The sequence below is a fragment of the Gekko japonicus genome, unplaced genomic scaffold, assembly GCF_001447785.1.
Source record: "Gekko japonicus isolate JY-2015 unplaced genomic scaffold, Gekko_japonicus_V1.1 scaffold93, whole genome shotgun sequence".
Classification (NCBI taxonomy): Eukaryota; Metazoa; Chordata; class Lepidosauria; order Squamata; family Gekkonidae; genus Gekko; species Gekko japonicus.
This window is the reverse complement of record NW_015160838.1, coordinates 38,908-51,730: the sequence shown is the minus strand read 5'-3', so window position 1 is coordinate 51,730 and position 12,823 is coordinate 38,908.

Here is a 12,823-nt window from a genome sequence, read left to right as displayed (position 1 = left end):
TTCGCTGCCATTCAAAAGGTGTTGAATGGGGCTCCTCTCTTTTGCTTCCTCCCTCAACCACTAGTTAACAATACATATAGGAGGGATTTAATTGCCTGCATCCACCTGCACCCTTGTCATTTCTTGGCTTTATTGATTTTAATGAAAATATTAAGTGCACTTCTGGAGCGTCAGCAAAGTGACATTTTGAGTGAAATACGCAGGGAAAAATGTATAATGGAAGTAGGCTATTACAGTTTTCATAGAATCTGAAAGAAGTAACATACAGAATAGTGCTTTTTCCTGTGGTATTCTTATGCATATTTCACATCCCAAGATGAGTAATTGGAGACTGAATAAATGTTTGGTTGTTGTTAAAGAGGGCTTTCACCCTGATGGTCCTTTTTTGTTGTTGCGGAGTGAAGTAGCCTCTGCTTTTTGGTATTTTTTCTTGCATTAGATACTTCTTAGGCTGAATGTTACTTGAATTTTACTGTCCAGGTCTTGACACATTATTCCTTATGTTTGAATGCATTCTGCTCTGTTTTACACTAAAACACTAGGAAAAAATGGACACCAATTTTGGTTCATTTCCAGTATTTGTAACGTGTGCTTGCAGCATCCTGATAGCAAAGCCCACTCTGCTTTTGCTAGCAGAGGTTGTTGGTATTTGCTGTCACATGCAAGTGTGGGGTTGGATCCAGAAGAGAAGGTTCACATGAGAAGTTGGTGCAGCAAAGCTCCCCCCCCCCCAAATCCCATCCCCTTCTAGCAGGCTGCAGTTGGTCTTGAAACTCTCCTCTGAGGAGCGGCAGAGCCTGAGAAGCAAAGAATGCTATGGTATGAATTGCAGCACTGAGGGGGAAGCAGGTAAAATTGCCTCCCTCTCGCTCATCTGCTGATTCAAGTCACAAGCACAAGAGGGAGCAAGAGGCAATTTTACCTGATTCTCCCTCTTTGCTTTCCATATGGGGCTAGTGTTTCACTTATATCAGTAGCTTGCTCAGTGGGTTGGGAAGAGCTTATCCCTTCCCTTAGTATTTGTGGCTTAGTAGTTGAAGTGTGTGTGTGTGTGTGTAGAGGGGGGGGATATGTGTGCCAAGATAGGCTGATTACAAAGTAGTGGTACTAGAGCACCATTTTATCACTATCATTTTGGATATCCTTTTTTCCTTTCCAGAACACCAGCAATTGCTAACTTTATTTGGATAGACAAAGAGGAAAGTCTGATTATTTTAAAAAATGATGATGAAATATAATGGGTTTGATCCAGTGATCAGTGGTAGGCATTGATGGCTGTGGGTCTTTCCAGCAATCTTCTTGCCCCAGCAGTTCTTTCCAAACCCAGGAAAGGTCAGGAAGCTGCAGAAGGGCAAAATCACCCTTTAGCCTCTTCTGTTGGAGCTTTCAGCATGTTGGAAAAGACTCCTAGGGGAATGTGAATATGGGACAGATCCACAGCCTTTGTGTCCATTCATCTGTGGGCCAAATCCATTCTTTAGATCTTATCAGGAACCAAACTACTGCAAATATTTTTTTAAATTTATATTTATTAGTTTTCTGGTGTACAACCATTTGTCCATATAAATATATACATTCTAGAGTCTTTTACTTATTCTCTAGCCAATTATACATTCCCGACCATCTTTTTGCAAAAATTTCATCCCTTTTTCCTTACAATATTAGACTTAGTTTATCCATTTCAGCTACTCCTATCAATCTATCTATTATTTCGTGTATTTTGGGTATATTATCCTGCCCATAGTATTCTTGCAATTGTATTTATATATATTATCAGATATTTTTCATTATAACTAAGGTCTTCTGGAATCATATTTCATTTAGTTTTAAAGAAAATGTCTTCAAAATATTTCACAGATGGTACTGGCCACCAGAAAGAATAGCCAAGCTGTACTCAGATTGCTCAAACATATGCTGGAAGTGCAAAACAAATGTAGGAACATTTTATCACATGTGGTGGCGTTGCATAAGAGTACAAAAATACTGGAAGAGTATACAGAGTATAATACAGGAAATAGTAAAAGTGAAACTGGATTTAAGGCCTGAAATATACAAACTACTGCAAATCTTGATGCTACAAGTGTATGAAAAATAGGTATCTTGGAATGGATGTCTTAATGCTTTTAATATTCTCTAAACAAAATCAGTAGGAAGATTAAATACAACCAGCTATCTGCTGCATTATCTAAGGTGCCTAGGGTTGCCAACTTTGGCTTGGAAAATCCTTGGAGGTGTAGGGGTGATGCCTGGAGAAGGCAGGGTTTGTAGAGGGGAGGGATGGGATGCCACACAGTCCACCCTCCAAAGCTGCCATTTTCCTCCCGGGCAGCTGATCTCTGTACTTCAGTTGTGATTCCAGGAGAACTCAAGGCCCTCCTTGAGGTTCATAATCCTAGGTCCCAGTCACACAGGCCGTAAAATGTGGGGGGGGGAGCGTGGCAGTTTGGCCTGGAGCAAAATAACGCGCGGCCGCCCGATCACAGGTCCCGTCGAGGTCCCATGGGTAGGGGCGAGGTGGAGATCACACAACGATCCTGCAGCGCGGCAAAGAAGCGGTGCGGCGCGATCTCACCAACGGCATGTGTGATTCTGTGGAGCAATGGAACTTTCGCTTTCCTCTTCATGCGCATGCGCCGTTGGGTGCTTGTGCGCATCCTGTGGAGACTTGGGGGGAAAAACCCTTTTTGCGACAGGACATGGGCGGGCACTGGATGCCACGGACTACCACTGGAAACGCGATCAGACACCAGCCCTTGCCCCGTGGTTTCCGGAAACTAGTACCTTGGAGGTACTAGTTTTTAACTCCGCATCTTTGGCGGGAAGCCTCGGGTTCGCCATGGGAGCTCTACACTTCCCAGATATTGCGGTGTGATCGCGCCTGGAAAATCCGCCTATCATCCGTCTCAGTAGCGTGGCTAATGCTCCGTGTGACCGCAGCCCTACATATGCTTTAACAAAGGGATCATACATTAGTGCATGCAAAAGAGGGTGTTTATTCAATACTATAGGTTAACAATTCTTGTGTGGTATTTCTATCAATAAAGAGCTTCAACAGTATACTTCAGTGTGTTTTTCATAATATTGGTTTTATCAGGTCTCTGTTTTCTATCTAAAAAAAGTAATAAAGATACATGTATTTTAAAAAATAGCTGAGATTTTCAGATGAAAGGTAGGTGGCTGCTGGACACTCCTCCATCATGTTTGGATCCAGCCCTAGCTTCTAATTCAGGAAGCAACCAGACATCCTGTCCGTAGTGACTGAAACTTCTCTAGCTAAGAGCCCACTTAATTTAGGTCTCCAGCTGCTATTGAGGAGACCACCATTAGGAAGGCAAACAGCAGTTCTCTACCCCTCCCTACCCTGCTCCTCCCAACTCTGCACAGATCATACTCCAACAGACAGTTTCTTCCCCAGGGAACATTTTGAATTGAACTTTGGTCACTTGTATTAGGTTTTGCTTCCTTTGATCCACTTTGAGAGCCAATATTTGGCTGAAAAGTAGGATCACAACATAACAAGCAGCCAAACAAATAAATAATATAGGACTGTTCCATGAATATTTCATAACAGTGGAGATTTGCAGAATGCTCTAATATGTCTTTTTGTACACTTGTAAACAGTCGGGTAAAAGAGCATCACATTTACCCATAATAGTAAACATCATGCATATTCAGGGAATTACATTTGAAACTGAGATACAAAATGTCCTTGAACCTTGAAATCTCATTATCTTTGGGGCAAAGAATTGCCTCCAAAGAATGTATGTCCCATCTGTACATTGGCTGCATTTGAAAGGATATATATAAAAAATGAAAGATAACAAATTATTTATTTCTGATAGTTTTGTAAGAACAGAACTTCACACAAAAATCTGGCATGGCATTTACAAAGCCTCTTTTCATTTCATGTGCTTATTCATATACATATAAAGGCATGGTAGCATCTCTCCTTATATATAATTGCATTTTGGTGGTGGCACTTTGTGAACATTCCACATGCTCCCAAATCAGTTGGCTCCCTGATCTCTAACTCAGAAGCTGTCCCTATCAGAAACAGCTGAAAAGGTAGATGATATTGCTAAGAAATGCCTGGTATCAGCAGAAGAGGTGCAGATTGTCAAGAAAAAGGTCTTTAAAATTGAAAAGCATCAAGAAAAGCAAGAAAACAAACTGTTATTGTTACAAATGGAAAAATCAAACCATACTCTCCGGTTCCAGGGTTGGAAGGAAGAAATTGGAGAGGACCTGAGAAGCATCTTGGCTGAAGCCTTAGCACCACTGCTTGGCAACGAAGCGGAAAAAATAAAGGAAGAGATGGATTTGGCCTATCGGGCCTACACCAACTTTACGAGAAAAAATAAGTTGCCAGCTGAAGTGGTCGTGAAATTCACTAAACAACGTCTCAGGGACCAAATTTTAAGGACTACATCTGCGTCACCCCTGAAAATCGGAGATCAATTAATCAGAATTTTGAAAGATGTTCCATTTGAAATTAGAATGAAAAGAAAGGAATACAAGGGATTGACCACTTTCTTGCAAAGCCATCAAACAGGATATAAATGGCTGATACCCGAAGGGCTGACGTTCAAGTTCAAAGACAAAAGAGAAAAAATTGACTCTATCTTTAAGGCCCAAGAATTCTTGAAAAGGCATGTCAGTAAAGAAGAGGGAGCAGAGCTAGCCAAGTGGATGTCAACATTAAGCGTGGACGACAGCAGCTCAGAGGGAGAGGTGAAAGACGATGAAGATGAAGGAGCGATTGGACCAAAATATAATTTGAGAGATAAAAAAGGAAAGGACCCCAAAGTTTAAAAAACTTTGATTTTATTTTTCGGATTATACTTGGAAAAAATCCACACCAGAAGGACACTACTAACAAATTAAACATTTTGTTTAACATTGATTAACAGAACGACGACCGAAGATGGATTTTATGGACTTAGAGCTTTGAGTACTAACAGATTAACTTACTAATATGAATAACACCACTCATTCTATTCTTTACCCCGCTATATACCCACCCTATTTCTTGAACTTAAAAGAAATATCTCTCCTTTTTAGGAGAGGGAATAAAGCTTATTTAAAAAAAAAAACATAGATGTTAAATAAGGGAGTCAAAAGGCAACCTTGTCTGACTCCTTTTTGCACTGGAATACTTTTCGATAGTTTCCCATCTTGTGTGAGCCTTATTTGGATGTCATTATTTTCATGCAGTTTAATTAATAGAAGCAATAGCCTTCTATCAATACCCATGTCAGCCAATTTGGCCCAAAGCCTTCCCCTAGTTAGGATGTTAAATGTCCCGCACGCGGGGGGGGGGGTTTCCCCCGGGCCCCGATTCCGCGGGAGCGGAAATCGGGGCTTGAAAGCGGGGGGAATTCCGCCCCCTGTGGTCATTTGGCAGCCCTAGAAAGGGGGTAAGAAAAATTCCTAGAGAAGAGGGTGGGGAGGAAAACTTACATAGAAGGAGTGAGAGGAGAGGGGGAGGTGAGGGAAGATTGATAGATAAGACAGGAGGGAACTTTGACAGAGAAGGGGAGAGGGGGAAGCAAAGGTGGGGGAAATGCCCCCTCCCCACAAGTTTCTTGCGGGTATCCCCTTGTTTTGTATATTTGTATATTCAACACATAACATCTTCGAGTTTTTTACAAAGTGAAATCATAACCTTTTGTAGAAATTTCAGTTGGTCACAAATAAGAGTCCTGCACTGTATCAGCTGTCTTCATCAACACTTTGATGTATCATGTTTGATGGCAGACAGGCAGTGTGATCAGTGTTATTAAATAGTATTTGATAGTTAATAAATAATTCTACTTTTATCATATAGCATTTGATCAGTAACATACTGTGATATTTACCATCCAACATGATGTGATAAATAACATTCAATGATAGCTAGCAGGATGAGCAAGGGAGAGGTTAGATCCTGTTACATACTGTGATATGCAATTGTTGCATATGATGATCGTGACCATATCATGATCATATTGTACCACAACCCCTCTTCCTTTTGTCTTGCACACCCCAGAGTTAGTAAACTGTACCTCTTCCTTACCTTTAGGGCTTCCAGGGCCTCAGTGGGGTTGGGAGATCCCCTGCCCCTTTGCTTCTGTTTCCCGCTGCCACTCTGAGTAGTGGCAAGAGAAAAATAAGCGAAAAAATGGCTGCTGGCCCAATGGTGTGACACCAAGAAGAAGAAGAAGAAGAAGAAGAAAAAGAGACTGGATTTATACCCCCCCCTTGCCTTGGAGTCTCAGAGAGGCTTATAATCTCCTTTCCCTTCCCCTCCCCAGAACAGACACCCTGTCAGGTAGGTGGGGCTGAGAGAGCTCTTCAAGAACAGCGAGGGCAAGAACAGCTCTGAGAGAACTGTGACTGACCGAAGGTTACTCCAGCATCTGCATTTGGACGAGTGGGGAATCATTTCCAGGGAAAACAGTAGAGTTTCAGGTGATTCCTAGAAAGACATGATGTCACTTCTGGGCTTTCCCCAGAAATAACATCATGCCATTGCTGACAGCACACCCCATGTCTCAGACCTTCTTGTCTCCCCTTGTCTCCTCCTTCTACCTCCCATATGTGACCTTTGTATCTCCATATAAGATGATAAAGAGCCAGTTTGGTGTAATGATTAAGTGCACGGACTCTAATCTGGGAGAACCAGGTTTGATTACCCACTCCTCCACTTGCACCTGGCTGAATGACCTTGGGCAACCCATAGTTCTGATAAGAGCTGTTCTTGAAAAAGAGCAGTTTCTGTCAGAGCTCTCTCAACCACACTTACCTCACAGGGTGTCTCTTGTGGGGAGGGGAAGGGAAAGGAGTTTGTAGGCTGCTCTGAGACTCCTTTGGGTAGTGAAGGGTGGGGTATAAATCCAACCTCTTCTTCTCTTCTTCTTCTTCTAAAAAAATATGTAAACTTTATAAAATTATGAGAGGCACCAGTCTAAAACCATAAGAAAATGGCCATATTGATGGCTTTGTGGCTCTTGAGCTTTGTGGCTGGTAGGCTTCTGGTTCATGTGGACAGAAAGAAGAAGAAGAAGAAGAGATTGGATTTATACTCTGCCCTTCACTACCTGAAGGAGTCTGAGAGTGGCTTACAATCTCCTTTCCCTTCTCCTCCCCACAACAGGCACCCTGTGAGGTAGGTGGGGCTGAGAGAGCTCTTTCAAGAACTGCTCCTGAGAGAACAGCTCTGAAAGAACTTGTAACTGACCCAAGGTCACACCAACAGCTGCATGTGGAGCAGTGTGGAATCCACACTGCTAACCACTACACCAAACTGGCTCTACACCAAAGGAATGTCTGCAGTCAACTTGTGCGATTTTGAACATACATTTATCCAGTTAGTATTCCCTGGTTTTATGTTTAGAGTTAACTTGCACTGGTTCTTTTTTATGAATACATGAATGCAAATAAATGTCGACTGTGTGTGTATTCATTGCACCTCATCAACTAGGATTGCGGTTTTCCTGGTGACAGCAGGGAACCCTCCAGTGGTGCTCCCTGTGCCCTGCCCTCATTCAATTGAATATTGGGGGAGGGGGGGCCAACTTGTGGAATCACTTTCTGTTTCAGAACAGGAAGAGACATCATGATCCTCTAGGAATTTCAAAATCTTCATGGTCTAACCATTCAGATTTTTGAAACTGGAAGTGGCTTCCAAGAAGTCTCTTCTCACCATGCTCCTGGCAGGGCCGGCTCACTCACTAGGCAAACTAGGCGGTCGCCTAGAGCAGGACGGCCCTTAGGGGCGCCAAACTGAACCCAGCCCCATACTCTGGGAGTTATTTGTGTTTTTCATTCTTCCTAAAATGCATTTATTTTTGAAAATTGGTGAGTGCACTGGGGGCACCAGAAGGGATCCTCGCCTAGGGTGCAAAATAAGCTGGGGCCGGCCCTGGCTCCTGGGGATTGCCAAGGGCTGGCAACCCTGAAGTATTAATGATGCTCCGTAACACAATCACATTTAAAAATGTTCCATGATTAAACGCAAACCAGCAGTTACACATAACTATGTATCCCAGCATGCACCTTGCAGGGACCCGACTGTTTTTTATTTTTCTTTTGAAACCTTGCTCTGATATACCTTTTAAATATAAGCATTAATGGTATGAGAATGTAACTTCAGCCTAGTCAAAACGGGCCTGTATGGAAGGTTGCAATTATCATCATTAGCCAGGTCCCAGGAGTCTTTCATGTCAGACATGAGCTTAGCATATACTGGAAGGAGACACAGCTTTCCTTTTTTATGGGTCTGTGCTGCAATAATCTTTCCATTATTTGATTTGGTCCCTGAAGACCTTTCAGATAGGTTCTCAAAAGTTACCAAGATGCTGAGCAAAAGTTGAACTGTGATTTGGCCTTCTGCTTAACTGCAACCTGTTCTTCAAAGCTCACAGTGTTCATGCCAGCACAACGTGCAGTAAAAGCCCTTTGGGGTTTCTGCAGTGAAGAGTCAATTTCACTGACTGTCTGACCTTAACCCTCAGTGGGATTTAGGTTATGTAAAGTTATTGGTCTCATTTGACACTCCAGCAACACGAGGCCTTGGGCTTAATTGTTTGCTTTGAATGTAATGAGCCACAAGGGAGAAAGTGACACTTTCTCAGAATGTAGCACACATGTTTAACAGAAAGACACCTGATGAGCCAGGGATGGAGTCCAGGCTAAACATAAATCCCTAGAGTGGTCAGGTGCTTTTGAGATCCTCACTGGGCCTGGATTTAACTCTCCAATATGTTAACAGTAGAAGATAAGAGAATTTTGGGTAGAATGACAGCCCTTTGTGCTCTCCTGCACTGGTACAAGATACATGTTTACACAACCATTTATTTTCAGCCTTGGATGTTGCAAAGTGATGAAATTATTGTGATTTTTTTCATAATCTTTTTTCATAAGTGATTTTTTTTCATAATCAACAACAATTTCTGTATCCTATTGTCAAACCAAGTTTCTATGCCTATGAATTGTTAGCATGAGAATGGTATAAGCTAAATAAGAACAGTGATTTTAAGTCCACAAGCATGGCCGGCTCGCCCGCTAGGCGAGCTAGGGGCTCGCCTAGAGCGCGCCGGCTCTCAGGGGCGCCAAACTGCGCCCCGCCACCGCCCTAACCGGGGCCCACTCCTCTCTCGCGCTCTCTCTTTTTTTCATAATCTTTTTTCATAAGTGATTTTTTTTCATAATCAACAACAATTTCTGTATCCTATTGTCAAACCAAGTTTCTATGCCTATGAATTGTTAGCATGAGAATGGTATAAGCTAAATAAGAACAGTGATTTTAAGTCCACAAGTGCTTACCTATTTAGAATGAACCTAAATACCTTCCTTAAATACTTCCATTTCTTAAGTTACCCCTTACTCACCATGCCATACTGTATTTACTCAAATGCAGGATGAGTGGTTTTCCCCCCAATATGCCATTAAAAAGGGGGAGTCATCTTAAATTTGCATACATGTTACAGTTATGCTGAGCAATAAGAGCAATAAAAAAACTTTTAAACGCATAACATTTTAGGGGGGACATTTTACATTCAGGGTCATCTTTCGAGTAAATATTGTAGTATCCCAAGGGAGATATTTTCAGGGTTATTTAATTAAAAACAACCCAACCAGAGGTTGTTATCCTTTTAGAAACAAGATTTTACTTATATGAAAGCTGCCATGTCATAAACTGAAAACCTATCCCCCCCCCCCAACTCTTAGGTTGTGAAAATCATTGTTCTAAGGTTAACTGATTAACTTACCAGCCCCATCCAGGCTACTGTTCTGTACATAAATCCTACTTTTTCTTTACTGCCTCTTGTGTAATGCACAATAGGATCAAAAACATAAAACAAGTGAAGCAAAACCCATCATGTCTTCTGCCCTGAGCATTTGATAGGTACCTTGGTTTGTTGAAGCTGATGGACTTAATAATTTGCCCCACATGACAACAGTGCTGTTGACCCATAAGTGGTGAATGCCCTTACTTCAGCCATAAACTGGTTTTGGCAGAAAGAAACTACAGTCTACTGTGATGTACTCAGTGGATGACCTCAGGCTGGTGTCTGTTTGGAATGGCTCGGTGTTTCTGTGGCATGTTGTAAGGTATACAAACAGTCTCTAGGGGCAAGTCCTTTAGTTTTGGCCCTGCAGGGATCCTGTATGGAGATGAGAGATTGGGTTAGAGCAGGGGTGTCAAACATGCGGCCCGGGGACTGGATCAGGCCTCCGGAGGGCTTCCATCAGGCCCGCAGTGGAACTGGCCATTCTCCTGCTTCCAGTTCTGCTGCTGCTGCTGCATCATAGCTTGCGTCACCAGATTCTCTTAATCACTCAGCCATTTCATGTTTTAACCTGGGTCCTAGAAGCAGAACTTTGAGCACGAGATTTCTGTGGTGAATGTCAATAAATCAAAAGTAGGTTTGCAGCTTACAGAGCTAATGTTTTAATCATGTTTTTATTTTAAGTTAAAAAAAATCTTTGCATTTGTGTCCTTTATAAAATTTATATCTCCGCTACCTGGCATTACATTTTATGACAGCCCGGCCCAACAAAGTCTCATTTGTATGAGATCCGGCCCTCATAACAAATGAGTTCGACACCCCTGGGTTAGAGAGCTAAATAAAAAAGCCCCATCTTAAGTTGAAGCAAAGCTGACGTGTCCTGTTCATGATACTACAGGGGGGAGGAGGGAACAGAGCACAAAAGTAGGTTGTCACTGAGAATGTACAGCAAAAAGAAAAAGTTGGAGGAAAAATAGGGTTGCTAGTCTCCTGGTTCCAGCAGGGGTTTCCCCACTTTTGCAGGCTCCTCCCCACTGCTGGCCAGCTGGCAGGTGGGGGGGAAACCCCACCCACAAATGTCCCCAAATGTAGTGTGATGACATCACCCAGAAGTGACATAATCACACCACTGATATCACATGGTGACACTCAGAGGTCATAAAAGAGGTGCAGGAGCTCATTAGCATAACTTATTTGCATATACCACACCCCCTGACATCACTGGAAGTGTGTCAGAAGGAAACACCCACCGCTCAGGCTCCACTGGACTGTTTTGGATTGCTAGCTATTGGGAGGGGTGGGAACGTGCAGATCTGTCCTCACAGAGGAGGAAGAGCTTGTACCTGACTAAAACTTGGTCTTAAAAGTGCCACTGGACTGTTTTGGATTGCTAACTGGGGGAGGGGGAATGCACAGATCTGTCCTCAGAGAGGAGGGAGAGCTTGTACCTGAATAAAACTTGGTCTTAAAGGTGCCACTGGACTGTTTTGGATTGCTAACTGGGGGGGGGGAATGCACAGATCTTTCCTCACAGAGGAGGGAGAGTTGTACCTGAATAAAACTTGGTCTTAAAGGTGCCACTGGACTGTTTTGGATTGCTAACTATGGGGGGGGGGAGCGCACAGATCTGCCGTCACAGAGGAGGGAGAGCTTGTACCTGAAGATGGGCTGGGGGGGGGTCTCTGCAACTTACCTGGCTGCTTCTTGCTCCTCATGGCCCGACTGAGGGCTGCTGGGATGAGGGGGCGGGGCTTGTTGCATGTGCCCGCCCCCTGGACTCCTTACTGCCGGAGCTCTGCTCCTGTGCGGTCCCGCAGGAAATGACCCCTGGCGACACTCTAGGTTTTGGACAAAACTCTATGATAAATTTGGACTCATAAACATAAAGTTTTGTCCAAAACCTAGGGTGTTGCCGTGTGATGTCAGTGGCATGATGATGGTGCTTCTGGGTGACGTCATTGCACCACGTTTGGGGGCATTTGTGGGCACAGCAGAAGCTTGCAGAGAGGAGCGAAGATCCCCCTGCCAGCAGCAAGGTGAGACCTGGCAACCCTAAGGGAAAAGGACCTTATTCTGGCCATAGGCCTCAAAGAAAAAACCCCAGCCAAGATGGGTCTTGCATGTGTGTGTATGTCTGTGTGTGATTGGTGGACAATCTTAACCAGTCTCCATCTGAGATGCCGAAAGGGTTGATCAGTTTACACATTATGGAATTGTGTCTGGTTTCCCCACCTTGTCTTTCTGTCATACATGACTTGCAGGTTCACCTCAGTTTCCACACATGCAGTACCTGATTTTGTTTGGGACAATGTCACATAGGTAGAAGGGGCCCCTGCTTTTCCCCTTCCCACCACTTTCCCAACATCAAACATGCCCCACGAGTCCTGCTCCTCGAAACAAGGTTTTAAAAATAATAATTTACCGTAAATACATAAGTTGCCCTGTGCCCTGTCCACAGCCTGAATTTACTTTCACTTCATTGTTCCTTGTTGCCCGGTCATGGATCACTTCCTAGATCCGCAGTCCTGGCACCTCTGACGTCACCAGCTCTACCTTCCTTTACTGTACTGTACTGGTTTGTCAAAGCGGGTAAGTCCCTGGCAGAGGCAGAGAGCCGAGCCAAGTGGCACTGGTTGCCTTTAGGGGGCTGCGTAGCAGCAAATACCAGCAGAGAGAGAGGCACAAGCGGGAGGCACCAGCTGGGTCGAGCTGCCTCCCCCCCCCCGAGGATAACTTGCCCCCAGCAAAAGGCAGCGGGGCTCTGTGACTCTGTCAGTGGGTAAAAACAAACAAAAAAACCAGCCTTGCACAAACTCACACTTGTTTGGGGGTGGCGGGGATTGCAAACGGAGCCACTGTGCTTTGGTGAGGCTAGGTGAGCCTCAGCACAAAGCTGCCTCGCATCTAGGCTTTTGTTAGTGGACGCAGCTGCCTGTCAGGTGTAGGAGAGGAGGTGGGATGGCTTCCAACACACTCCCCACATCTCCTACACCGAACAGGCGGTGGTCTGTCAGGTGTAGCCCCACCTCCACAGTGGCTTCTAATACTCC